This window comes from Coenobita brevimanus, chromosome 116 (assembly GCF_032717465.1).
Source record: "Coenobita brevimanus isolate Jiangsu-jjx chromosome 116, ASM3271746v2, whole genome shotgun sequence".
Taxonomy (NCBI): domain Eukaryota; kingdom Metazoa; phylum Arthropoda; class Malacostraca; order Decapoda; family Coenobitidae; genus Coenobita; species Coenobita brevimanus.
The window spans coordinates 39,739,334-39,766,931 of NC_137069.1; positions in this window are offsets into that span (position 1 = coordinate 39,739,334).

The window sequence follows — 27,598 nt, forward strand, 5'->3', positions numbered from 1 at the left end:
CTCATTCATTTAGCTTCAGCCCTAGAATCACAACGCCGAGTCATTAAAATCCAACACACTATGTTACAGAAGCTCACAACCCAACTCAATGAAGTCACGTCCACTCTAAACAATTTCACCGATATCTTCCAACGCCACCTTTCAGATCTCAACGTTATCTCTCATTTCTTCTACCTCAAACTCAACATGGATAATCTCCAACTGGCCGTTGACTCTCTCCTGTCTCAAGTCTCTACCTTGGTTCGTATCCTGGTCGATGCTATCAATGGACGTGTCACTGCCGACTTAGTACCTGTCTCAGCTCTCCGTTCTGTCCTGGAATGGGCTCACTCCACCTTCGGTCTCTCCCCAGTCCTCCCTTACTCCTCCCTTGAATATTATTATCTTGTTCTCGAAGCCACTCTTCTCACTACATACGTCGTCGTCCATATTCCTCTCCGTTCTGCCATAACCTTTAACCTTTTCCACATCATTCCCTTCCCTTTCCGCCTCAACAACTCCTTGTTACAGGTATCTGTTCCTTCAGAATATTTCCTCCTCTCCCATGATCATCTTTCCTTTGTCTTCCTTTCTTCCACAGACTCCAGCAATGTTCCTCCCTTACTCCGACCTCTCGTCTCTGTGCTGCCCACCTTTTCGCTATCTTCCCTAGCAGTGCTACACCCTGTGAGTCTGCTTTAGTTCGCACCCATTCCATCTACTCGGCCTGTTCTTTTGTCCCAGCTCTTGACCTCCCGGTCCACCATGCTCACCTCAACCATGTCCAGTATTTCTTCTTTGCTGTTCCCATCTCTGTCACAATCATGTGTCCTGGTTCTTCCGTTCGCTCCGTCCCCGCTAGTGGTCTCTACAAAGCACCTGACTATTGTACCGTCAAATCAGAGTCCGTCATCACTTACGCCACTCGCTATCACCAAGCTGTTCGTAAACACTCCTATGACATCTTTCAACAAATCGACATGCCTTCAACCCTACCATCTGCCAACATTATCATCACCTCCCCTCACTTGCGCATGCTCACCTTCCTCCATGACAGTGATTTCATTATGGATCAATTTTCTCTGGCCTTCAGCCGTTCATGGGTTCATCCAACAGTTGTGTTTCCCCCTGTGGTTATCGCTTTCATAGGTTTTCTACTCATCATCTGTGCGGTGCATTGTTGTGTCAGAAAAATGGAACGTCAACTCCAGGAAATCAGAGTCGCTACCGGCATAGTACGCCCTACACATGACGTAGAAACTCCCCGTACTTAGTGCCCTCACATTCCGTGACTACCATTGCCATCTAACATTTAACCAAACTGTGAACAGCACTCTGCCTACTAGAAAATGATGGTATTTCTTTAATGCATTACTGAGTGACAGTGTATCCTACAGAAAATACAAAAAAAAAAAAAATGAAGGAAGAACAACAATACAGTAGAACTCTCATATCTACTCCTTGTTTATCATGTATCAAACTATCATTGTGTACTTCCCATTATGTTTATATATCCCTTCGACCCTTACTGGATTTGTACCTATTATTCCTTGTATATCTTATATGTATATATCCTTCTAATTCCCTCCCCTCAACATGGCCATGTCTCCCCTACTGCCCCCGTATCATACTTATCCCTTGTACAAACCTCCCGGTCCTGCCTTACTACTATAATATAAAAACATTTAACTCCCGGTGTCCGGAGACACCATCTCAGCTACCCGTGGGAGTAGTGTACCCCCTACACAATATGTCTACCCCTGATGTATATATGTCCCCCCCCAATGCATACATGCCCCCACTAAATTTGCTAGGTCAGCATGCTTTCCCACGCCTGAAGACGGCGTTATTGCATCAGTTCATATCAGGCAGCCTAGCCGGGCAGACTATTTTACTGTGAGCTTGTAATAAACTCCTTATCTAGCTGTTTGTACACGGAGTTTCTATTACCAAAGTATTGCAAGTTACAGATAGACAGATGGAAGATAGATAAATGGATAGACAGATAGATATATAGATAGACTGATAGATTGATAGACAGAAGGACAGCTGGATAGATAGATGGATGGACAGATGGATTGATAGATAGACATAGATAGATAGATAAATGAACTGACAAATGGACAGATAGACAGGTAGTTGGATAGACAGACACATGGACAGGTGGATAGATAGATATATGGACAGATAGATAGACAGATGGATAGATAGAGATAGATATGCCTTGAAAATAATTTCACGCAAAAAAACTAATACAGTTGTTCGTCAAAATTTACACAGCACCGAAATGAGTGTTACCAAAATGAGAAAGTACAGAAGATAACTCCCCCCAAAAAAATAATAATAAATACATCGTCAAAAAGCGAAAAGAAAAGAAAAATTGTTCCTAAAAATGCACTTTATGGAAAAACAGCAGCCAGAAACAACGAAAAAAAACAAAAAAACAAAAAGGAAAATCATATACACTTTTTTGAGTAAGTATGCGAGGCAAAAGAGAAAAGGGGGGGGGGGGGCAAAACGAGAAAAAGTAAAATATATACACTTTTTCATCAACAATTAGGAAATACACCAAACTGGAGACATTTTTAAAAAGTAAGAGGCGTTAGAGAGAGAGAGAGAGAGAGAGAGAGAGAGAGAGAAGCCAAAATAAATACATTGTTTTCTGGGCAGTACTCGATTAAAAGACTATCGAAACAAATAAATAAATAAATAAAAATAAAATGTACACATTTAAAAAATTCCATGATACCAAAAGTGGCCCCAAAAAAACCGAACCCCCACAAAAAATGAATAATTATATAACTAAAAAATAGGGACCTGGTTGGAACAGCCAAAGGAAACTGAGCCAGATAGGTATACAGATGAGGTGACACTAGAAGCTGAGAGAGCGTGGCCGGCGACAGAGGACACGCTGGGTGAGACAGGGGTAGGCAGGAGAGGTAGGGAGAGTGAGGCAGCGGTTGGTAGGGTGGGGTAGGAGTAGGCAGGGCGAGGCAGCGGTAGGCAGGGGAGGTAGTGAGAATGAGGAAGCGGTTGGTAGGGTGGGGCAGGGGTAGGCAGGGTAGGTAGGGAGAGTGAGGCAGTGGTTGGTAGGGTGAGGAGGGGTAGCAGGGTGATTCAGGGGTAGGAAGCGTGATGCAGGGGTAGGAAGCGTGAGGCAGGAGTAGACAGGGATAGACAGGGGTGAGGCAGGGGAGGTAGGGCAGAGGGGTAGGAACGATGAGGCAGGGTGGGTGAGAAGGTGGGGTTTGGAATGTAGGGTGAGGCAGGGAGAGAGAGAGGGAGACAGGGTATATGAAGGTGTAGAAGGGCAAGGGTAGGCAAGGTAAGGCAGGGGTAGGTAGAGTGAGAATAAGGCAGGGAGGGGTAGGCATATGTAGGCACGGTGAGGCAGGATGTATGAAGAGGTGAAAAGACAGGCAGGCAGGTGGGAAAATGGGGTAAGGTAGCCAGAGAGAGAGGATGGAAGGAAAGTAGGGTGAGGTAGGAAAGGTAGGATGCGGCAGGGGGTAAGCAAGGCGAGGCAAATGTAGGCAGGATAAGGCAGGATGGGTGAGGGGGTGGTAGCCCAGACAGGTAGGTAAGAAAACAAGGTAAAGTAGATAGAGAGAGGATGGAAGGAAGGCAGGATAAGGTAGGGTCAGGAAGGGAGAGGCAGGGGTACCAGGGATAGCAGGTGGGTGAGGAGGTAGGCAGGCAGGTAGAAAGACAGGGTAAGGTAGGAGATTAACAGGCAGAGGGAGAATAAAAGGAAGGCAGGGTGAGGCAGAGTAAGTGAGGAGACATGCAGGCAGGCAGGTTGGCAGAAAAAGATAAAGTTGACAGAGAAACGATGGAAGGAAGGTAGGGTGAGGTAAGGTGGGGGCCGCAAGGAGGTAGGCCGGAAAGAGGTGAGGCAGGAAGGAGGTGAGGCAGGAAAGAGGTGAGGAAGGAAAGGAGGTAAGCAAATGGGAGGGGAGAGGAAGGGTGGAGTAAGGAGGAAGATTGGAAGGCAGACAAAGGTAAAAAAAGGGGAGATAGGGAAGTAGGCATGTTGGGTGGGTTAGGCAGGCAGGGAGGCTGAGGCTGGGTGAGGCAGAGGGGAGCAGCGGCAGGGAAAGACAGGGTAAGGTAGGGGGAATGAAGGCAAGGAGATGTGAGGTAGGGTTAAAAAGGGAAAGCAGAGAGGAAGGTAAGGGTGAGGTAGGCAGAAAGGGAGGCAGGGAAAATTAGCAGACAGGGACGAAGGCAGACAAGGAAGGGGTGAGGCAAGGAGAGGTTGAAAGAGGAGGATGGGATGATGTGAGGCATGTTAAGTGAGAAGGTGGATGAAGCAAGGTTTAGGTAGAGAAAGGAAGCAGAATGAGGAAGAGAGGAAGGCAGAATAAAGGTAGGAGATGGGAAGGCAGTGAGAGGGATGGAGGGAAGACAAGGTTAGGCAGATGAGGGATTTAAGAGGCTAGGAGACCATTGCCTGTGTCAGAAGTGTGGCAGGATAAGGCGAGACGTTGGTAGGGTGACGGGGAGGCAGGGAAGGGATAAGGTAGGTGAAGGATGGGTGGGGATAGTAGAAAGGATGCGGTAGGCAGGCAGAGTGAGATGGGTAGGGAGATAGGGAGAGGTGGGGACAGGCAGGCAGCGAGGGTGAGGCAGAGGAGGCAGGAGGGGAGGCAAGGGAAGGGGCGGGGAAAGAGAAGGTACACGGAGAAAGACAGAAAGTAGGGTTAGGCAGGAGATAGGCAAGAGGAAAGAGGACGAGAGGCAAGCAGGATGAGGTAGGCAGACGGGGGAGGCAGGAAGAGTAAGGTAGGTGCACACGGTGAGCCAGGGTGGATGAGGCAGGGTGAGGCAGAAGATGGGTTGGCGAGTTTAGGCAGATGACTTGACACCAGAAGCTAAGTGGTTGTGTCTGCGACAGATATGAGGCAGGAAGAGGAAGATGCAGAAGGAGGTAGGAAGCAGGGTGAGGGAGGATGAAGTAGGCACGAGACAGAGTGAGTTAGACAAGAAGACAAGCAAGTAAGCAAGGTGAGGCAGGGTGAGTTAGGCAGGCAGAGGGGCAAAGGGAGGAAGGAAGCAGGGTGAGGCAGGATGAGGTAGGCAGGGGGCAGAGTAAGGTAGACAAGAAGACAAGCAAGTAAGCAGGGTGAGGCAGGGTGAGTTAGGCAGGCAGAGAGGCAAAGGGAGGAAGGAAGCAGGGTGAGGCAGGATGAGGTAGGAAGAGAACAAATTAAGACAGACAAGAAGACCCACAAGTAGGCAGGGTGAGGCAGAGTGAGACAGGGTGAGTTAGGCAGGCAGAGAGGCAGAGGGAGGTGGGTAGGCAAGGTGAGGCAGGATGAGGTAGCCAGGGGACAAAGTAAGGCAGACAAGATGACAAGCGAGTAAGCAGGGTAAGGCAGGGTGGATTAGGCAGGGGTTGGGCCTAATCAGGGTAGGCAAGTGAGGTAGATTAGGTTAAGACGAGGCAGGCAGTCAGATAAGGTGAGGTAGGCGTGGGGTTGCAGGGGAGGCAGGGTAAGGAAGGTAAATGAAGGAAAGGATGAAAGAAGGTTAGGAATTGAGAGGTAGAATGACAAATGAATGAGGATGATAAGAAGAGAGAGCACGCTATGAATGGTAATGATGATGAGAGGAAAGATGAAGTGGATAGGCAGGGTTAGACAAGCAGGTAAGGTTGGTAGGGTAAGGCAGAAAAGGAAGATTAGGCAGGGTAAGGTAGGAGTAACTTCATCACTGACGAGCAGTTAGCTATTGTTTATAAAAGCCATGTGCGCTCTCACTTTAATATTGCTCACCCTTGGGGAATGGATGTGGAGAGGTTGCATTAAAACATCTAGACAAAATTCAGACCAAAGCTGTTAGACAACCCTGCCATTACAACTAAACTACCTCCCCTACAAGTAAGAAGGAATGTTGCCTCCTTTGCATTATTTTACAGATATTTTTATGGCAAATGCTCAGACGAAGTTGCGTCCATCGTGCCACCTCTCCATACCTTCCCTCGTGCTACACAGGCATCTGGTAGCGCTCATGACTGGAATGTCACTCAGCCACATTGGAGAAATTTTGCCTATCAGAATCCTTTTATTCCCCGTACTGAATCTCTTTGGAACTCGCTTTCCCAGAGTTGTTTCCCTCCAAACTTCAACCTACAGCTGTTCAAGTCTAACTGTTACAGATATTTTATGAGTAGAGGACACCAGTAATCTGGTGTATGGATAATTTTTTTTATTCATTTGTTTTTCCTTCCTCTGTTCTGTTTTTTTTTTTTTTTTAAGGAGGTGTAAGGTAGGTAGGGTAAGGTAGGAAGGGTATGGCAGGTAGGATAAGGCAGGCAGGGTAAGGCAGGGAGGCTAGGTAGGTAGGGTATGGCATGTAGGGTAAGGCAGGCAGGGTAAAGTAGGAAGGGTAAGGTAGTCAGGGTAAGGCAGGCAGGGTAAGGCAGGCAGGGTAAGGCAGGCAGGGTAAGGTAGAAAGGGTATGGCAGGTAGGGTAAGGCAGGCAGGGTTAGGCAGGGAGGCTAAGGTAGGCAGGGTATGGCATGTAGGATAAGGCAGGCAGGCAGGGTAAAGTAAGCAGGGTAAGGCAGACAGGCAAGGTAAAGTAAGCAGGGTAAGGCAGGCAGGGTAAGGTAGGCAAGGTAAGATAGGCAGGGTATGGCAGGCAGGGTAAGGCAGGCAGGGTAAGGTAGGCAGGTTAAGGCAGGCAGGGTAAGGCAGGTAGGGTAAGGCAGGCAGGGTAAGGCAGGCAGGGTAAGGTACGCAGGGCAAGGCAGGCAGGGTAAGGTACGCAGGGTAAGGTACGCAGGGTAAGGCAGGCAGGGTAAGGTAGGCAGGGTAAAGCAGACAGGGTAAGGTAGGCACAGTAAGGCAGGCAGGCAGGGTAAGGCAGACAAGGTAAGGCAAACAGGGTAAGACAGGCAGGGTAAGGCAGACAGGCAGCTAAGGAGAAGTTGGTGATGGACTGACATGATGAGGAAAGTTAATCAGAGAGGCAGTGGAATGCATGGAGAGGCGCGAGAGGAGTGAGGCAGAGCTAGGGTGAGGCAGAGTTAGGGTGAGGCAGGGTGGGGCAGAGAAGAGGTAAGGCAAGCACTCAGGAAGGGAAAGGGTAGCACTGGATGGGTAAAACAGAGGGAGGTACAGAGTGAGGAAAATAGGAAGGCAGGATGATAGATAGAGGGAGGTAAGATAGGGTTAGGCAGGCTGGGAGGCATGGTTAGGTAGATGGATAGGCAGGGTGAGACAGTGAGGGTAGTCTGTCACCAGATGGAAAGGCAGGGTGAGACAGTGAGGGTGGTCTGTCACCAGATGGAAAGGCAGGGTGAGATAAACAAAAGACAGTGGAAAATAAAGAGAACAGACAGGCAGCGCGACACAGACAGCCAGAGGCACTGTCAAAGAGACAGAGAGGCGAGTGTGGCATAGATAAACAGACAGGTAGAAAGACAGACAGACAAAACGAGAGGTAGACTACAGTATCAGGCAGACAGAAGAGAAACAGGCAAACAGCAGAGACAGAAAAACAGACAAACGGATAGATAGAGAGAAGAACAGAGACAAACAGACATACAGAAGTGTCGAGACGAGATTTACTCGCGAGGGAAGAGAGAGAGAGAGAGAGAGAGAGAGAGAGAGAGAGAGAGAGAGAGAGAGAAAGAGAGAGAGAGAGAGAGAGAGAGAGAGAGAGAGAGAGAGAGAGAGAGAGAGAGAAAGAGAGAGAGAGAGAGAGAGAAATGGTTGTGGACTAGTACAGAGAGAGAGAGAGAGAGAGAGAGAGAAAGAGAGAGAGAGAGAGAGAAATGGTTGTGGACTAGTACAGAGAGAGAGAGAGAGAGAGAGAGAGAGAGAGAGAGAGAGAGATATGGTTGTGGACTAGTACAGAGAGAGAGAGAGAGAGAGAGAGAGAGAGAGAGAGAGATGGTTGCCAACTATAGAAAAAAAAATTTACTCCCAATCAATCAATCAACAAATCAGTCAAACAAGCATCATTAGGCCAGACAATAGTGCTTTAGTAAAAAGATAGACCCCACAACACTACTCTTAAACACGATAAAGAAAAAATAAAGACTACAAGAGTACACGTGTATATGGAGGAAGAGAGGGAGGGTGACTTGGAGTGGCGATGGTGTGGGAGGTGGAGAGGAAATGAAGATGAGGAAATAAGGCAGGGTGAGGTAGTAGGGTGAGATAGGGTAAACAGGGTGAGTGAGGCTGGAGTAGGCAGGCTGAGTCAGAGTTAGGGAGGTTGAGGCAGGGGTAGGCAGGTTGATGCAGGGATAAGCAGGTTGATTCAGGGATAGGCAGTTTGAGGTAGGGGTAGGTGTGGTGAGCAGGATGAGGCAGGTTGAGGTAGGGGTAAGTAGGGTGAGGTAGGGGTAGGGAGGTTGAGACAGGGGTAGGCAGGGTGGGTGAAGGTATAGGAAGCCAGGGCTGGATAGAAAAAAAAAAAAAAAAGAAGTAAGAGGAGAAACTTGATGATGAGGAAACAGGGAAAAACAAGAGAAAAAAGACAGGCAATGGGAAAGCAAAATAAAAGATGAGCAGAGAGACGTGACAGAGAAAGAAAGTGATAGGAAATTCGCAGAAAGGAAGTTTTAGACAGACAGACAGATAGATAAATAGACAGACTTACAAACAGACCGATTGACTTTTAGACTGAGAGGCGAGAAAGACATATTAAACAAGAAGCGGTGCCAAGGCACAGCAAACCCGCCTCCGGCAGTCATTTTAGTGCTGACGTATAAACACAACAGGATATTTAGTTAAAGATGTCACATATCAAATGTGGAGCAAATCGGGTGAAAATTGACGATTTTACGTCCACTTGAAATTTTAGGCCCGATCCACCTGACACTGACCTCCTTATGGCTAATGGGAGTGATCCACCTGATGTAATGAGGCAGGTTACAGGATGCAGATTTGAAAGATGCACCTTTAAGTTTTGGTTTCATGTCGGTATGACAAATTTGAAAGGAGTTATGGCGAAAAATCGATTTTATTTTACATTTTGGGGGGCCTACAGCCTAGGCCATCGTCCAATTTGGCCCAAAATTTCAATGAGTGATCAGAAGGTCATAGCCCATCACCCCAGTAATTTTAGTAAAAATCGTACCGGTAGTTTTCGCATAAAGTTGTTAATAGACAGACATACAGACAGACAAACAAAAAAACAAACAGACAAACCTAGTGAAAACAACACCCGTCCCCTAGCCCCTCCGGGGCGGGGACGGGTAAAAAACAAATACAAAGAAGAACAAGAGCAAACACACACACACACACACACACACACACACACACACACACACACACACACACACACACGCAGATGAATAAACTTAAAAATGGATAGATGAAAACAGAAAAAAATCAGATGAAGGAGGCGAAAAAATTTACATAAATATTTCGAGCCTGAAAGACTTTGGGAAACTCACATAAAGAAAAGAGGTTAATGAAATCGTTTGGAACACTGGAAACACATTGTGATTGTGAAGTTTTAAAATTATGAATAATAAAAGAAGTTATGAATGTGTTTATGCATGGTAAGACGACTCTCTAAACACACGCTTGCACATAGTATACATAAATATATACATACTAATACACACACACACGCACTTTCTCACAAGCATACACCTCTACACCTACACACACACATACACACACACACACACACACACACACACACACACACACACACACACACACACACACACACACACGCGCGCGCACTTTCTCACAAGCACACACCTCTACACCTACACACACACACACACACACACACACACACACACACACACACACACACCCCCGCGCGCGCGCGCGCACTTTCTCACAAGCACACACCTCTACACCTACACACACACACACACACACACACACACACTCGAAAAAATGGAAGGAAATTTAATTGTCTGTCAAAAAAATTAGGTGACATCCATATTCAGACTTTGACGCCATTGAAGAAAGATAAATAAAAACAGAGACTGATAGGTATTCCAATATTTTAGGTCACAGAAACAAAATATAAACTTTAACTAAACCTAGAAAGCCGTATAACTGCCCAAGGACAATTTTGATGAAGAAAAACTTTCCACAGCCATTGCCTACTACAAGTTTAGCTATAAAGGACCTTGAGGTCAATGTCACTGATCTTGTGCATATCACCTTAGGTCACCAGTCTGTAAGTCCAAATTTGTTGGCTCTAGCTTTAATGTGTCATGGAAAATTAGCAGAATCCGGTGTATCCGGAAAAGTTTCAGTTTTTATCCCAGGAAAAGTCAAGGTCACTGATCTTGTGCATGTCCCCTTAAGTCATCACTGTGAACAAGTCCACCAAGTTTATTGGCTCTGGCATTATTCTTTCATGGAATATTAGGTGACATCAAGAATATCCAGGACAGCCAGAGTAACTGACCCTGGTTGATTGCGGAGAATATTCATCTGGTTACTGTAATACTCTTTTCAGATCTGCTTCCCGGCAAGGGGCGTATGCTATAAAATTTTCATATTTCTAGCGTAAGTGGTTTCTGAGTTTCGACAATTTGGTTTTCTATGTTCCCGATGATATCCGGAGATACGGTGAACCGATTTCCTTCCAATGTTGTCAGATGAAGCGGCCAGCCGGGGGACTCAGCTGACAAACTTTGGAGGTTCTAGCTTAAATAGCCTCAGGATAATGACTATTTACTTTTTCTGAAGAAAGAATAATAACACGAAGACCGTAACTATCAGAGACAGTTACTAAGCTCCACCTATAAGAATACTTTTTTTTTTTTTTTTGGTAAAAACTCTAAAATCGTTGGTCAAACTACCACCAGTAAGTATACACACCTGGTGCAGGCCCAGACAAAACTTCTAATGCCAAGAAGTGCCTAATTTATGTTTTGTTTTTTCCTGTATGAAGGAGCACTTAAAATTTTTTGAAAACTGGGGTGTTTCAAATACCTAGATGTTACGCATCAATAACCTCATTTTTCTTTTTCATATATAGGTTTGGAAAATAATTTTATCACAGGAATTACTTCCATGTTCATTCAACTATAACAGTTTTGGAATAAACTGAGGCTGAAAATTTCACGATTTTCGAACATTTTTCCACCTGTGACCTTGAAAAGATCAGTGTCACTGAAACTGGGTCAGTGCAATAGGGTCACGGTGCTGTACATCCCTAAAAAGTATGATGAAAATAGGAGACGTAGAGTAACGGAATAATGATGATAATAATAGTAATGAAAATAATAATAATAATAATAATAATAACAAACATTTAAAAAAATAAAAAACAATAACAATAATAAAACAATAATAATAATAGTAATAATAATAATGATAATAATAATAATAATAATAATAACAATAATAAAAATAATAATAATAATAACAATAATAATAATAATAATAATAATAGTAATAATAATAATAATAATAATAATAATAATTAGTAAAAATAATGACAATAATAATGCCATACAGATATCTCCAGGTGTGCTAATAGTTGGAGGTCAATACAAAGACTATTAACAAAAGCAATAAATTATCCCATATGGATGTGGAAAATTTTAATAATAAAGCTTTGAAGCCCACGGAATAAAGCACATGGCGGCAGCAGGAAAAGAGAAAAGCTATAATAAAGAAGCAATAGAAGCTGTGAAAGAAGATAAGAAAAGAATAAGGTGAAGACAAAGACAGATAATGAGGTGAAGGCGTAAAGGACAAGGAAGGAGAAGGAAGAATGTGTGTGTGTGTGTGTGTGTGTGTGTGTGTGTGTGTGTGTGTGTGTGTGTGTGTGTGTGTGTGTGTGTGTGTGTGTGTGTGTGTGTGTGTGTGTGTGTGTGTGTGTGTGTGTGTGTGTGTGTGTGTGTGTGTGTGTGTGTGTGTGTGTGTGTGTGTGAGAGAGAGAGAGAGAGAGAGAGAGAGAGAGAGAGAGAGAGAGAGAGAGACGCAAGGGTAAGAAACAGAACGAGGCAAGAAGAGAAACTGAATTAGTGGACGAATGAAGAAAAACAAGGAGGAGGAGAAAAAGAAGAAAAAGAAGACGAAGCAGAAGAAAGCAGATGATAATGATGATGATGATAATAATAATAATAATAATAATAATAATAATAATAATAATAATAAAATAATTTGGTTTTACGCCAGGTATCCCCGAAGGGCTAAGGCGTTGCCCCTGGATAGAGGACTTTTGGACTAGAGCGTGTAGCATTTTATGACCGGATGCCCTTCCTGATGTCTACCAATGATCCTTGGGTGGATTCGATCCTCCTACCCTTCGGTCAGAGCAGAGCGCTCTAACCCACTGAGCGACTGCTGCTACATAATAATAATAATAATAATAATAATAATAATAATAATAATAATAATAATAATATTGCGTGAGCAATAGGTCATCAAAAGTAATATTGCAACTTTATCTAGCATTAGTAAGGCCATATTTAGACTACGCAGTACAGTTTTGGTGTCCTTACTATAGAATGGATGTAAACTCATTAAAAATGTAAAGAGAGGAATGACAAAAATGATACAACATGTTCAGAACCTGCCATATGAAGACAGACTAAAAAGACAAGTTTGCTCTCACTAGAGAGGCATAGAGTAAAGGGAGACTTAACTGAGGTGTTTAAGTGGATGAAGGGAATAAATAAGGGAGATATTAGCAAGTTACTTAAAGTAAGCATATAGGATAGAACTAGAAGTAGGCCCAATGGTTTCAAACTAGAAAAATTCCGTTTCGGTATGGAATATGTACAGACTGGTTTGGCAATAGAGAAATAGGTGAAAGGAATAAGCCACCTAGTAAAGTAGTTGCTGCCTCTTCCATTGAGAGTTTCAGGCATAAACTAGACAAACATATGACAAATAAGGGGTGGGTATAGAAAAAAAAAATACAAACCAATACTAATTCATTCTTTTTCCTTTTCAGGTTACACTATGATAGTCTCTTTTTCTTATAAAATGTCCGCTCTAGTTTTTGTATACTGCTTGGTGATCTTTCTGACTTTTTCCTGCCGGCTTCGGCTAGGGGGTTTGGAGGGAGGGGGAGAGCCTTCTTTGCTATCCTTATCTCATTCTAGTAGTTCAGTTACTCTTCTAGGAGCTGCCTAGTATGGGCCAACCGGCTTACTGCAGTTATCCTCTATTCTTATGTTCTTATGTTCAGAGTGAAGTGTAGGGACCCACCAGAAGAGTGTCAAACACGTTGGGCGAAGGTGAAAGCAGCAAAATCCTCGCAGAGCAAAAACGGTGGAGCCCAAACTACTTTCCATTGACACCTGGACGATCTCAGAAAATACTGGCCCAAATGGGCCTATATTCATTTCAGGCCTGCTCCCCAACCTTGCCTGTGTCTCCCCCAAAATTCCAAGTCTGTACCTTTAGCGGTTTTTGATAATCAGTCAACAGACTATTTTTATAGGTTTTTGGATATAACTGGAAACTCAATATTGGAAACTGGCTGATACTAGGTCATACAATGCCACCAGCTTGGGGACTCAGATGGTTAAGTATGATGGTCGTAGCTCTCAAACTGAGTCAATACGAGCATTGTACATCTTCGTAAGATATAATAACTATAATAATAATAACAATAATAATAACAATAGTGACAAGAACAATATAGCTCACCATTGGTGTGGTGATTTATAATAATAAAAATAATAACTAGAAAACGGAAATTGCCATCAGCAGTTTCAGTAATGCACCACATGACAAGGTCATCCATCTTGTGTACGTGACCTCAGTTAAAAAAAAAAAAAAAAAAGAGCAAATTTTTAGCTTTGACTTTGGCTGTGACCTTAAGTTTTGGGTCAAGGTCATTCATACTTGATATGAATATGAAGTACTAAAACTGTACTAAGTTTGGTGATTGTAACTCAATTATTTTTTTTTTAATTGTGCAATTGAACTTTGACCTTGGCTGTGAACTTGAGTTTTGGGTCAAGGTCATTCATACTTGGTAGCCAGCAATTCACCACATGACAAGGTCATTACTTTCTTCCTTGGCTCGACTGCAGGGGCTGATTTGTTTCCAAGTACCAATCGGTAGGCCTTGTGATTTCATCAGGTGTTCCAAAAAAAAAAAGCAAATGAACTTTAACCTTGGCTGCGACCTTGGATTTTTGGTCAAGATCATTCATTTCAGTAGACATGCATAGGATATCAAGTTCTATAAATGTTCCAAGTTTGGTGATTGTGGATCATTTTTTTTTTTTTCTTTTTTTTTTTTTTTCCTGAGTATTCAGTGACCTCAAATACTTTCCATTGACCCCTGGGCGATCTCAAAAACTACTGGCCCAAATGGTCCCATACTCATTTCAGAACTGCTCTCCGACCTTAGCTATGTCCCACAAAAATTTCAAGTTTGTACAGTACCTTTAGCGGTTTCTGAGAATGCGCGAGTAGACTGTTTTTATGGGTTGTAGATGTCCTGTACTGGGAAAATCACTACTGGCAACTGGATGATACTGGGTCATATGAAGCCGCCAGCTGGGGGACTCAGATGGCCAAGTATGATGGCTGTAACTTTGAAACTGAGAGAAGACGAGAACTTTACTTCTTCGTAAGAAATAATAATTATAGTAATACTACTACTACTACTACTACTAATAATAATAATAATAATAATAATAATGACAAGAACAATATAACTCACCACTGGTGTGGTGCTTTGTAATAATAATAATAATAATAATAATAATAATAATAATAATAATAATAATAATCAGAAGACGAAGAAGAAGACGAACACTAAGAAGAAGAAGAAGAAGAAGAAGAACAGCACAAAGAGAGAGAGAGAGAGAGAGAGAGAGAGAGAGAGAGAGAGAGAGAGAGAGAGAGAGAGAGAGAGAGAACAAGGAAGAGAAAGGAGGGAAGTGGAGAGAGGAGGGAGGGAAGTCATAAAGCAAGGAGGGAGGGAGGGAAGAATAGGTGGGTCATCAGTGAAAGAAGTATGAAAGGAGAGAGAGAGAGAGAGAGAGAGAGAGAGAGAGAGAGAGAGAGAGAGAGAGAAGAAGGATGGAAGGATGGAGAGAGAAACTCTGAGAAAAATGAAGGAAAGAAAGAAGGGAGAGAAGGATATAAGAAAGAGATGTCGTGAGAAGAGAGAGAGAAGAGTTATGGAAGGAGACTGGAGGGAAAAAGAGAGTGATGGAGAGACGGAGGGAAAAAACAAAAAAATGGAAGAGAGACGGAGAGAGAATGATCAAAGATGGATGGAAGGAGGGAAGGAAGGAAGGCTGAAAGAGGCAAGGGAGAGGGAGGCGGGGAAGGAAATAAAGGAGAAAAAAAATGGAAGGAAGGAAAAAGGAAGGAAGGAAGGACGGCTGAAAGGGAGGAAGGAAGGAAGGAAGGAAGGAAGGCTGAAAGAGAGGAAGGAAGGAGGGGAGGAAGGCAGTAAAGAAGGTAATAAAGAAGGAAGGAAGAAAAGAGGGAAGAGAAGCCCTATACAAAATCATGTTGGGATGAAGGAGGAGAGATCAAGGGAAGGAAAAAGGGAAGAAGAAGGGAAGGAGAGGGGGGAGAGGAAGCGAAGGAAAGAGGGAAGAGGAAGCGAAGGAAAGAAGGAAAAGGAAACAAAGGAAAGACGGAAACGGAAGCGATGGAAAGAGGAAAGAGGAAGCAAAGGAAAGGGAGGAAAAGATTAAATGAAAAAGAAATTTTGAGAGAGAAAAAGAGAGTAGGAAGGTTTGGAAAAATAGCTTATGGATGGAGAGAAGACGAATGTATGGAAGAAAAGGGAGAAAGGATAAAGGAAGAGAGAGAGAGAGAGAGAGAGAGAGAGAAGAGGGTCTGACAGTGAGGAATATGTCACCTATGTGACCCGGCGCGGCAAAATATCAAGCTAATGATATGGAAGGCACACGGAGCCAGGAGAACCACTCGTGTGAACCACTGCCAGATGAACCAACTGAGAGATGAACCACTGAGACGAACCGGTGAGAGATGAATCACTGGAAGATGATCCGCTAGAAGATGAGGCACCAGGAAATGAAACCTTAAGATGAATCAGTGGGAAAATGAGCCACTGATTTGAATTACTGGGAAATGAAGCACTGCTTTTAATTACTGGGAACTGAAGCACTTAGATAAACCACCGAGACGAACTAGAGATGAATTACCGTGAATGAAACACAAAAGAATGACTTCGAAATGAAGCGAGGAGAAATGAAGCACAGAGATGAACCCCTGGGAAATGATGTATGGATAAATGAAGCAGAGATGAACCACTGGGAAATGAAGCACGGAAATGAACCCGTGGGAAATGAAGCACGTAAAAGTGAACCATGGGGATATGAACCTTGCTGGGAAATTAGCTTTTGAGATGAATTTTGGACAATGTACTACTGGGAAACACACAGATGAACCACTGGGAGATGAATTACTGGGAACTGAAGCTCAGATATAAAACCATCCTCCTTTCAAGGACTTGTGAGGGATCTGAGGATGAGTTTGTATACCCAGGCAGCTCCACCGGCCAGTTATACCGAGGCCACCACTGGAAGGTGTTCCTGTCCAGCGCCACCTCTAAATGACCGAACATATAGACAGATTAATATGAACCTGAAATGAAGAAAAATGGAACCACTGACAAACGAACGAATGTGAATCGAACCACAAAGAAATAAACCAGTGTGAACCGAACCAACATGAAACTAACCACTATGAAATTGAACCAATGACAGATAAACCGAAGTGAACTGAACTATTATGAAACGAAACAATATGAAACGAAATATGAAGCCGGACCAATGAGAAAGAAACCATTAAGAAATGAACCACTCGAAGAAGTTTAGACAAGTGAACAAGAAGAGACGATGTGAGAGAGAGAGAGAGAGAGAGAGAGAGAGAGAGAGAGAGAGAGAGAGAGAGAGAGAGAGAGAGAGAGAGAGAACTGGTTGTGCAAGAACCGGTACAAAACTTTATCTTAAGAATGATGGAAGGAGATTCTGCAAGAAGGAGAGTAGGAGTGAATGTGTGTGTGTGTGTGTGTGTGTGTGTGTGTGTGTGTGTGTGTGTGTGAGAGAGAGAGAGAGAGAGAGAGAGAGAGAGAGAGAGAGAGAGAGAGAGCAAACACGGGTGGAGGAAAAAGTGAGAGAGAGGAGTGCCTGAGTGAGAAGGATGGAGGGAAGGACTGTTTGAGTAAGAGAAGAGGCACTCAGGAGAGAAAGAGAGAGAGAGAGAGAGGGGGGGAGGAAGTTGAATTAAGGTATATGGATGAACTGAAATGAGTAGGAGGAAACTGAAAGTAAATAACAGATTTACTGTACATAGATATACAGGTAGACAAAAACACAGATAGATACAGATAGATAAATAGATAAATGAATATATAGATAAATAGATTACACACATATAGATACCCATATATATACGGATAGATAGGCAGGTACAGAGATAGAAGGGCATACATAGGTATTAATGTACAGTCACTCATAAAAGAAAAGACCCCCCCCTGCGTTAGAGGCAATATAACTCGGGGTATTCAGTGTTTGTAACAGTGTATTTGACGTCAGCCATATGGGATGATGAGGAGGGGTGTTTGAGAGGAGGGCGGAGTTAATCTGCACGAAACACTGCTTCAATCCACATTTCGAGTCAAACATACATTATATCTGACTTGTTATCAAGGCATATATATGTAACCCATCACATTTGAAAAAGTTTATCATTAGCTGAATAAAACCGTCAGCCGGTGGAAGGAATAAGATGCAAATGAAACCCCCGGCCTCAAGGGTTAAATGAATGGGCTCGACACACTTAGAATGAACTTTGAATGAACTTCCCCCAAACGCAGCTTCACACCCCCACACCTGACGTCATTTACAGTGTTACCAGGACCGATATCATATTGGTTGAAAGGTGTCTTGGCCGGGGGGGTCGTTTCTTTTATGAGTGACTGTACATCTAAGAGTATCTACTGAGAGAGAGAGAGAGAGAGAGAGAGAGAGAGAGAGAGAGAGAGAGAGAGAGAGAGAGAGAGAGAGAGAGAGAGAGAGAGAGAGAGTCAAGTAAAGATAAACAAGGATTAGAGTTATTGAATCGTGACCACACTTCCCAAACAGAGGTTGTGATGGAGTTGTGAGGTGAGGGTGATGACAAAGTTGTGGTGAGGGTGTTGTGAGATGAAGGAGTGTGGTGAAGGTGTGGTGAGGGATGAGGGAGGTTGTGGTGAGGGTATGGTGATGGTGTGGCGAGAGGTGAAGAGGATGTTGTGAGGGTGTTGTGAGGGTGTGATGTGTGAGTAGTGAGGGTTTTTTTTTTTTTTTTAATGCGAGGAAGGAGCCAAAGGCCATGAGCCAGCAATATCAGCTCCCTCCAAGAGAAAAAACAAAATACAATAGAGAGCCAAATTCAAGATCCGATCATTTCGAGATGCCTGGACACACTGCGTTTGAAAGACTGGAGATCATAGGCAGCAGGAAATACAGACAGAGGGAGACAGTTACAGAGTTGACCTGTTGAATAAATGAAAGACTGGGAGTAACGGTTAACTCTTGCATTAGAGAGATGGACAGAAATGGGATGAGAGTTTGCTGATAGACGGGTGCTATGCACCCGCCGTAGAGGTGGAGGAATGCATGCGGACAGTTCAGAGGAGCAGTGACCATTAAAGTAGCGATAGAAAAGAGATAAAGATGCAACAGTGCGGCGAAGAGACAGAGGTTGAAGGGAGTCAGTAAGAGGAGGAGAGTTAATGAGACGAAAAGCCTTTGACTCCACCCTATTGAGAAGAGCTGTATGTGGGGAGCTTCCCCACACATGAGAGTTGTACTCCACACAGGAGCGGATAAAACCCCTGTATAGAGTCAACAATTGTGCAGGGGTAAAGAAAGAACGGAGTCGGCTTAGCACACCTAATCTCTTGGAAGCAGATTTTACAAGAGATGTAATATGATCTTTCCAAGATAAGTCCCGAGTAAATGAAACCCCAAGCATGTTCAAGGATGATGCAGGATTAAGCTGAATATTATTAAACATTAGTAGGTACTCCTGTGGAAAATTTTGTCGGGTTGATAGGTATAAGAGCTGAGTCTTAGATGCATTAAAAACAACCAGATTATTATTACCCCAGTCAGAGATATGAGCCAAGTCAGACATTAGGTGTGCCATAGCCTCATCCCTTGTTTGTCTAAGTAACTGTTGAGATGGGGGTTGCGGGAACCGAATGGAAAGGTGAAGGGTGGAGTCATCAGCGTATGAGTGGATAGGGTTAGATGTACAGCTTAGAAAGTCATTGATGAATAAAAGGAAGAGAGTTGGTGATAGGACAGAGCCCTGAGGAACAACACTGTTGATAGATCTAGAGGAAGAACGACGGCCGTCTACAACAGCGGCTACAGAACGACCAGAAAGGAAGCTAGCGATGAAGGCACAGAAACCGTAAGAGGGCATTTTGGAAATTGAAGATTTATGCCAGACTCGATCGAAAGCCTTAGAGATGTCAAGTGCAATGGGAAAGCTGTCGCCAAAGTCCCGAAAGGAATATGACCAGGAGTCTGAAAGGTAGGTGAGAAGATCGCCAGTGGAGCGTCCCTGACGGAACCCGTACTGACGATCAGAAAGAAGGTTGTGAAAGGAAAGGTTACTTAAAATTTTTCTATTGAGAATTAACTCGAAAACCTTTGACATACAGGACATGTGGTGAGGATGTGGTGAGGATGTGGTGAGGGTTTGATGAGGGTGTGATGAGGGTGCGATGAGGGAGTGGTGAGGGTGTGGTGAGGATGTGGTGAGGGTTTGATGAGGGTGTGATGAGGGTGCGATGAGGGAGTGGTGAGGCTGTGATGAGGATGTGGTGAAGGTGTGATGAGGGTGTGGTGAGGATTTGGTGAGGGTGTGGTGTGGGTGTGGTGACAGATGATGCGTGATGTGGTAAGGGTGTGGTGGCAGATGAAGCATGATATGGTAAGGGTGTGGTGAAGGATGTGATGTAGTGTGGTAAGGTGTGGTAAGGGCGTCGTGAGGGTGTGGTGAGAGATGAAGGAGGATGTGATGAAGGTGTGGTGAGAGAAGGAGGAGGATGTTGTGAGGTGTGGTGACAGTATGGTGTGGTATGGTGAGGGTGTGGTGAGGTGTGCTGAGGGTGTGGTGAGAGAGGATGGAGAATGTGGTGAGGGTTTGGAAAAAGATGGAGGAGGGTGTGATGAGGTGTGGTGAGGATGTGGTGAGATGTGGTGAGGGTGTGGTGAGAGATGAAAGAGGATGTTCTGTGGTGTGTTTGGGGTGTCGTGAAATATGGTGAGGGTGTGGTGAGAGATGAAGGAGGATGTGCTGTGGTATTGTGAGGGTGTGGTGAGAAATAAAGGAGGATGTGGGGAGGGTGTGGTGAGGGATGAAGGAGGATGTGATGAGGTGTGGTGTCGGTGTGGTGAAAGATGAAGGAGGATGTGATGAGGTGTGGTGTTGGTGTGGTGAGAGATGAAGGAGGATGTGATGTAGTGTGGTGAGAGAATGAGGAGGATTGTGATGATTTATTAGACTACTAAGAGAAATACCGGTAAAATGAGTGTGTGATGAATAATTACGTGATGAATTAGTAATGAGAGTGTGATAAGACTACCCAACAGAGGGGTGGTAAAGTGAACAGACCTGAAGGGTGGTAAAGTGAACAGACCTGGACTTACTCACCACTTTCCCAATTAAATCCACTTCCACCCACTCCACATTAAAACACACCCTCCACAGTGAGTCCACATGCGTTCATCCCCATTCACACTCCTCGCTTCTAAATATACTGTATATACATACATACATATATATATATATATATATATATATATTGTTACGGAACAGAGAAAGATAATGTACACATTAAGTGAGAATACTAAGAGTCACTACTGTCCCGTAAAGTTCCAGGTTCAAAACAAAAGAGTTAGGTAAAATTACAAGTTAAATTTTAATGCTGAAACTAACAACAAAACATTCAGGACTCATAAGGATAATATAATGGCAAAAAACAGGTTAAATATATGGTTAACTGCAATAGCCTCTATTAACACGAAATTAGCATGAGTAAATTTATCTAAGTCAGCCCTGTTAAAATGAGATACCAGATAATACTCAGTGAATGCCAGATATATTATTACAGATACAAAATATTATTAATGATGGCTGACAATAAGAACCTTACATAAATTACAAAAACCTTACTAGGCCTAAGAATCAACCTTATGCTACACAGTACAAGAAAAAAATGCAACAACAGTTATACTCAAATTACACACAGATGCTAGATGGCTGGAGACTTCCTGACCACTCACAATAATAATAACTGTACAGGGGAGGACAGAGATGTGAACAAAATGAGGAGCAGATCTAAGTGGCAATAATGCAGAGACTGAGCTCATTATATAGGAGCCAGCAGAGCTTGATACAACTTGTAAGAAAGACGCGCAAATGAAGCCATGGGGACAAAGAGTTGACAATCCTGCTCTGAACAACAGAAAGGACGACTTACTCTACTATAACGGTAGAAGGGGGGACTGAGGCAGAACACGCTCGTGATCAAACATGTAGCATACTGTGCGTTAAAATTACACAAAGGATGATGAAATCATAGGCTATGTACACATATATATATATATATATATATATATATATATATATATATATATATATATATATATATATATATATATATATTATATACTGGGCCCGTAAAGTTCAAGGTTCAAAACAAAAGAGTTAGGTAAAATTACAAGTTATATTTTAATGCTCAAATCTAACAACAAAACATTCAGACCTCATAAGGATAATATAATGGCAAAAAACAGTGTTAAATATATGGTTAACTGCAATAGTCTTTCTATTAACACGGAAATTAGCATGAGTAAATTTATCTAAGTCAGCCCTGTTAAAATGAGATACCAGATAATACCTCAGTGAATGCCAGATATATTATTACAGACACAAAATATTATTAATGATGGCTGACAATATCATAGTCATATATATATATATATCCCCATATATATATATATATATATAGTATATATATATATATATTGGAACCAACTACTTACATAGCCTGAAATGATTCAGGAGGAAAAGAGAGTTATATGTAGAAAAGCAAAGAGAGAGGTGAAAAGATTAGTAAGAGAGAGTAAGAAGAGAATGGATGAGGAATCTGGAAGGAATTTGAGTGTAAAGTGGAGGGATTGTAAGAAAATGTTCTGGAAAGAGGTGAAGAGAGTAAGACTGGGTGGCAGTGAAGTTAGTAGGGGAGTGAAAGATAAAAATGGTAGATTACTTGTGGAGAAGGGAGAAAAAGTGAGCAGATGGAGACAACACTTTAAGGAATTGTTGAACATAGAAAATGGAAGTAATGCGAGTGTAAGTGGCAGGGGAATGGCTGGGAGAAGGAGGGAGGTGAGAAGACAGGAAAAAATCAGTTGGATGGAAGTTGTGGAAGCTATGAAGAAAGTCAAATTGGGGAAAGACCTTATGAATTGATGGAGGGTGGGGTGAAATACTGAAGCATGGGGGAGAGATAGTAGAATTTTATTTTTATGTGAAGAAGAAGGAACCAAAGGTCGTGAGCCCCCAATTATTGTTCCTTCCAAGAGAAAAACAAAAGACAAGAGAGAAATCCAAATTCAAGATCCAATCCTTTCGAGATGTCTGGACACACCGCGTTTCAAGGACTTTGAGATCATAGGAAGCAGGAAAAACAGACAGAGGGAGACAGTTCCAGAGTTGACCTGTTCCATAAATGAAGGACTGGGAGTAACAGTTAACTCTTAAATTAGAGAGTTGGACAGAAAAGGGATGAGAGTTTGCTGCTAGACTGGTGCTATGCGCCCATCGTACAGGTGAAGGAGCAGTGACCATTGAAGTAGCGATTGAAAAGAGATAATGATGCAACAGTGCGACGAAGAGACAGAGGCTGAAGGGAGTCAGTAAGAGGAGGTGAGTTATGAGACGAAAAGCCTTTGACGCTACCCTGTTGAGAAGAGCTGCATGTGGAGAGCCTCCCCACACATGAGAGTTGTACTCCACACAGGGGCGGATAAAACCCCTGCATAGAGTCAACAACAATTGTGCAGGGGTATAGAAGGAACGGAGTTGGCTTAGGGCACACCTAATCTCTTGGAGGCAGATTTTACAAGAGATGTAATATGATCTTTTCCAAGATAAGTCCTGAGTAAATGAAACCCCAAGCATGTTCAAGGATGATGCAGGATTAAGCTGAATATTATTTAAACATTAGTGTGTATACTTGTGGAAGATTTTTGTTATTGACAGGTGTATAAACTGAGTCTTTGATGCATTCAAAACAACCAGATTATTTTTACTCCCAGTCAGAGATACGAGCCAAGTCAGACATTGTGGTGTGCTATGGTCTCATCCCTCATTCACTGAAGAAACTGCTGAGGTGGACGTTGCGGGAATCTAATGGAAAGATGAAGGGTGGAGTCATGAGTGGATAGAGATAGATGTACAGCTTAGAAAGTCATTTATGAATAAAAGAAGAGCGTTGGTGATAGGACAGAGCTCCGAGGAACACCACTGTTGATAGATCTAGAAGAAGAACGATGGCTATCTACAACAGCGGCCATAGAAGGACCAGAAAGGAAGCTAGAAATGAAGGCATAGATAGAAGGATAGAAACTGCAAGAGGGCAGTTTTGAATTTTAAAGATATATGCCAGACTAGATCGAAAGTTTCTTTGAGATGTCAAGTGCAATGGCAAAACTTTCGCCAAAGTCCCGAAAGGAGGATGACCAGGAGGCTGAAAGGTAGGTGGAGAAGTGATCGCCAGTGGAGCGTCGCTGATGGAACCCTTACTGACAATCAGAAAGAAGGCTGTGATAGGAAAGATGCTTTAAAATTTTTCTATTAAGAATTGATTCGAAAACTTTTTTGTTGAATGCTGTGAAGAGTATGTACGATGGTGCGAAGGCTGCAATGCGTGTGGATGGTGAATTAAGTGAATTTTTCTCTTTGAAAGTTGTGTTGAAACAGGGATGGGTTATGTCTCCAGTGTTGTTCAGTTCAGTACATGGATGGGGTAATAAAAGAGGTACAAGGTAGGGTAGTGGATGCTATGGCCCTGGTGAGAGAGGATAGTGTTTGGAAACTCCCTGTACTGTTGTTTGTGCAGATGATACTGTGTTGTTGGGTGAAGACGAAGGGGAGCTGCAAGGCTTGGTGGATGAGTTTGGGAGAGTGTGTAAGAAACGGAATCCAAAGGTGAATGTAGGGAAGAGTAAAGTGATTGTCTTTGAAAGAGGTGAAGTCAGTGAATGTACAGCGAGGTTAGATGGTGAGGAATTGGAAAATGTGAGAACGTTTAAGTACTTGGGTAGTGTGATAAGTAAGGATGGAGGTTTGGAGGGTGAAGTGCTTGAAAGGGTACAACAAGGAAGAAAGGTTGCTGGTTCCTTGAAAGCAGTGATAAGAAACAGGGAAGTGAGCATGGAAGTGAAAAAGTTACTACATGGCAGTATTGTGATACCAACTCTAACGTATGGAATGAAGCTTGGAAGGACACAAGTCAAGAGTGAAAGCAGTGGAAATGAGTTATTTAAGAGGAACATGTGGAGTGACGTGGAGGGACAGGTTGACGCAAGAGGATATACAGGAGTGTTGTGGTGTGGATATGGATGTGATAGGAAGTGTTATAAGGAACACACTGAGGTGTGTTTCAGCTATGTGGAAAGGATGGAGGGTGAAAGACTGACGGGAAGAGAGTGGATGTGAGTGAGGTGGAGGGGGGAAGAGGGAGGGGGAGGCCGTGGATGAGATGGAGGGATGGGGTGGAGAGATATATGAGAGAGGAGTATGTGAGTTGGGAGCAGGGCAGTGAAATGGCGGGGGACAGGGCGACTTGGAGGCGATTTGTTTGTAATACCCTGAAACGGGATTGAGGCGTCTGGCAATAGATAGAGATAGATAGATTAAACTGAATATGTTTCGCAGGATACAGATGTAATGGCCTTATAATAGTTATGTTAAAAAGGTTAGCTTTTCATGCTCTGCATGATGATTACAGTAGTTACCATGATTTCTGCCAGCTGAATGGTGCTTCATATTAGTGATTAAACTGTTTGTTTTCTGGTTCTATTTTTATATGTCAAAAGCATTGTTTTATTTATTTATGTATTTAACTATTTTAGGTATGAAGACTGTGAACATGTGCAGATCAGCACACAGCGGCAGCATAACAGCAGGCCTGTTGGGGATGGATGGCTGCTAGTGGCCGAGGGGAACTTATAGTCGTTGAGAGAAGACTGAATAGTGCCCAGTATGTGAAAAACCTTGAAGAAGTTTTGTTACCCACTGTTAAAGCAGTGCTATTACCTGAGCAACTACCTGTCTACATTGCAATGGACAGTTCTTCTGTTCTTAATGCACAAATGGTGAAGGAATGGTTTATGGAACATCCTGATGTTAAAAGAATTCAGTGGCCTGCATAATTCCCTGACCTGATGCTAACTGAAAACCTGTGGGGATGCATGACACTGAGTCGGGACAGAAACACCATCTGAACTATTGAAAATTTGGTATCTCATACAATGAACATTTGGGAAAACCTTCAACCACAACGGGGAATGCCAAATTTATGTCAGAGATTAGTAGCCTCAGTGCCAGAAAGATTGGTAGGAGCAATAAAATGCAGGGGTTCATACGCAAAGTACTGAGCTGAAGACATTCAGAGCAGTGTTTTCAGTCAACCATCTGACACAAGTGGTTACCTGAAATGGGGACCTTTTGAAATTATTAAAGCTAACACTATTCATTTTCTTTTATAGTTTTAGAGTATGGCAAGTTTTATAACAAATTGTGTTTGAGTACCTAAAATATATACTAAAAGACTTCAGATCTTGAAAATGACGTTGTTTTCCAACCTAATTTAGTTTATTCAAATACACAATACTGAATGAAAGAATAAGGATGAGGAAAAATGATATTCACTTCTCCATTGTATGAATTAACAGCATTCACGATCAACTTTGTTGCCTCTCCTAATTACAAGAAATAATGTTGACAGCGACACTTCCCTAAAACTGAAATTGTTTTGTTATCCACTAGAAAGAATAAAGCAGCAATAACTATGATGGTAGCTTATTCACCGAGGGGGATAATGAGCAAGAAACATCTAGGTGCTATGTCATGTATCATCAATACCAAACATTTTCTTTTGTGCCATCCCGTTTGTTATATCATGCTCTCACAGCTTTAAAAAATCAACGGAATCACTGCATTAAAAAAAAAAAAAAAAAAAAAATGGCTTTCGATACTAGCCCATTCTTGCTTCATCCCGAGGAAATAACATTAGGCTGCTGCTTCAAGAATATGATGGGCATACTGTGGAGAGCAACACGTAACACATTCATATTTGAAGTGCATGGAGTAATACACCACACATGTAAATTTGGGAGACATATCAGACAGTTTGAAATTCTAATATATCAATGTCTCATTTTGTCCACCCTAAGTAATACTCAGCAAGATGAACTATGTAATATATTCGATAGCAAGCCGAAATTTGCAAGAAACCTGGGACTTAATATTAGGCTACTACCTCTCAGAAACACAGTGGCTATATTGTCCTGAATAATACATAGCATTAAAATTGGGAAAACGTATTAGACACTTTTTAAATTCTAATATGTCACTGCCTAAAACTGTCCTTTCTTATTAATACCTAGCATGATGTATTATATATATTATCAGAGGATGTAACTTGATGAGTTTACAAAAAACATTATTTATATTCACTCGTTTTTCATCTAACGTCTGACAGAATATAGTGACTGAAACAATAACCTGCCTCTAAGCCAGCCCTTCAGCTGTCCAGCAGTGGTGTGGTGAGCCAGCCGCAGCTAGCATCACGTTTCAAAAGTTACTGATTCTCGCACTAATGGCCATGTAGGCATAATACACTGACATACTACTAGATACATATTCTGTTATACTTACACTCTAATAGATGTTATTATATATTGTTTTTATCCTAGTTTTGGTAAGTTTAAGACAGCATAAAAGTATGGTTACACATACTCCGCCGTATAAGTAAAATTATGTCTCCTGATGCAATGAGGCAACACAAAGAGTGCAGTTATACTGGAGGGTTTCAGGAATCATTCCGTGGGCTAGTAAGAACACATTAAGGGAGGGAGCATAACTAGGTTCCTAAGTACTGTACTTGGGAGGATAATAATTAAAAAAGGTATACTGTAATGTTCCTATGTAAGTAGCTAATAAAAAAAAAAAACATACACTATTTACAATACATAGCCATGTTATAAATTAAGTAGTAAATCTTAGTAATATTTAAATGAGTGAAAATTGATGATAATAAGTACTGTATGTAGGGATAAAGCTTATTTAGTACGGGTAGCTATAGTATCACTAGAAATAATATTGTTACATCCCCATCCCACACTGCCACAGGCTTCAACAGCAAAGGTACAGTAAAGGAAGGACATTGCCCAGTTAGTTGTTCTTCCTACGTCCAGCCTTTTGGTGTGCATCAACGAGATCAGCTGAGGCGTAGCAATTAAACACTGGCTTCTAAAATGCACTGCTTTATTTTCCAGATAATTACTCTTAATGCTTGCCAAATTACACTTCACTGTTTTCACATGTACTTGAGATATGCAGTCTTCACTAACTGCACTGAACTTAATGCTTGG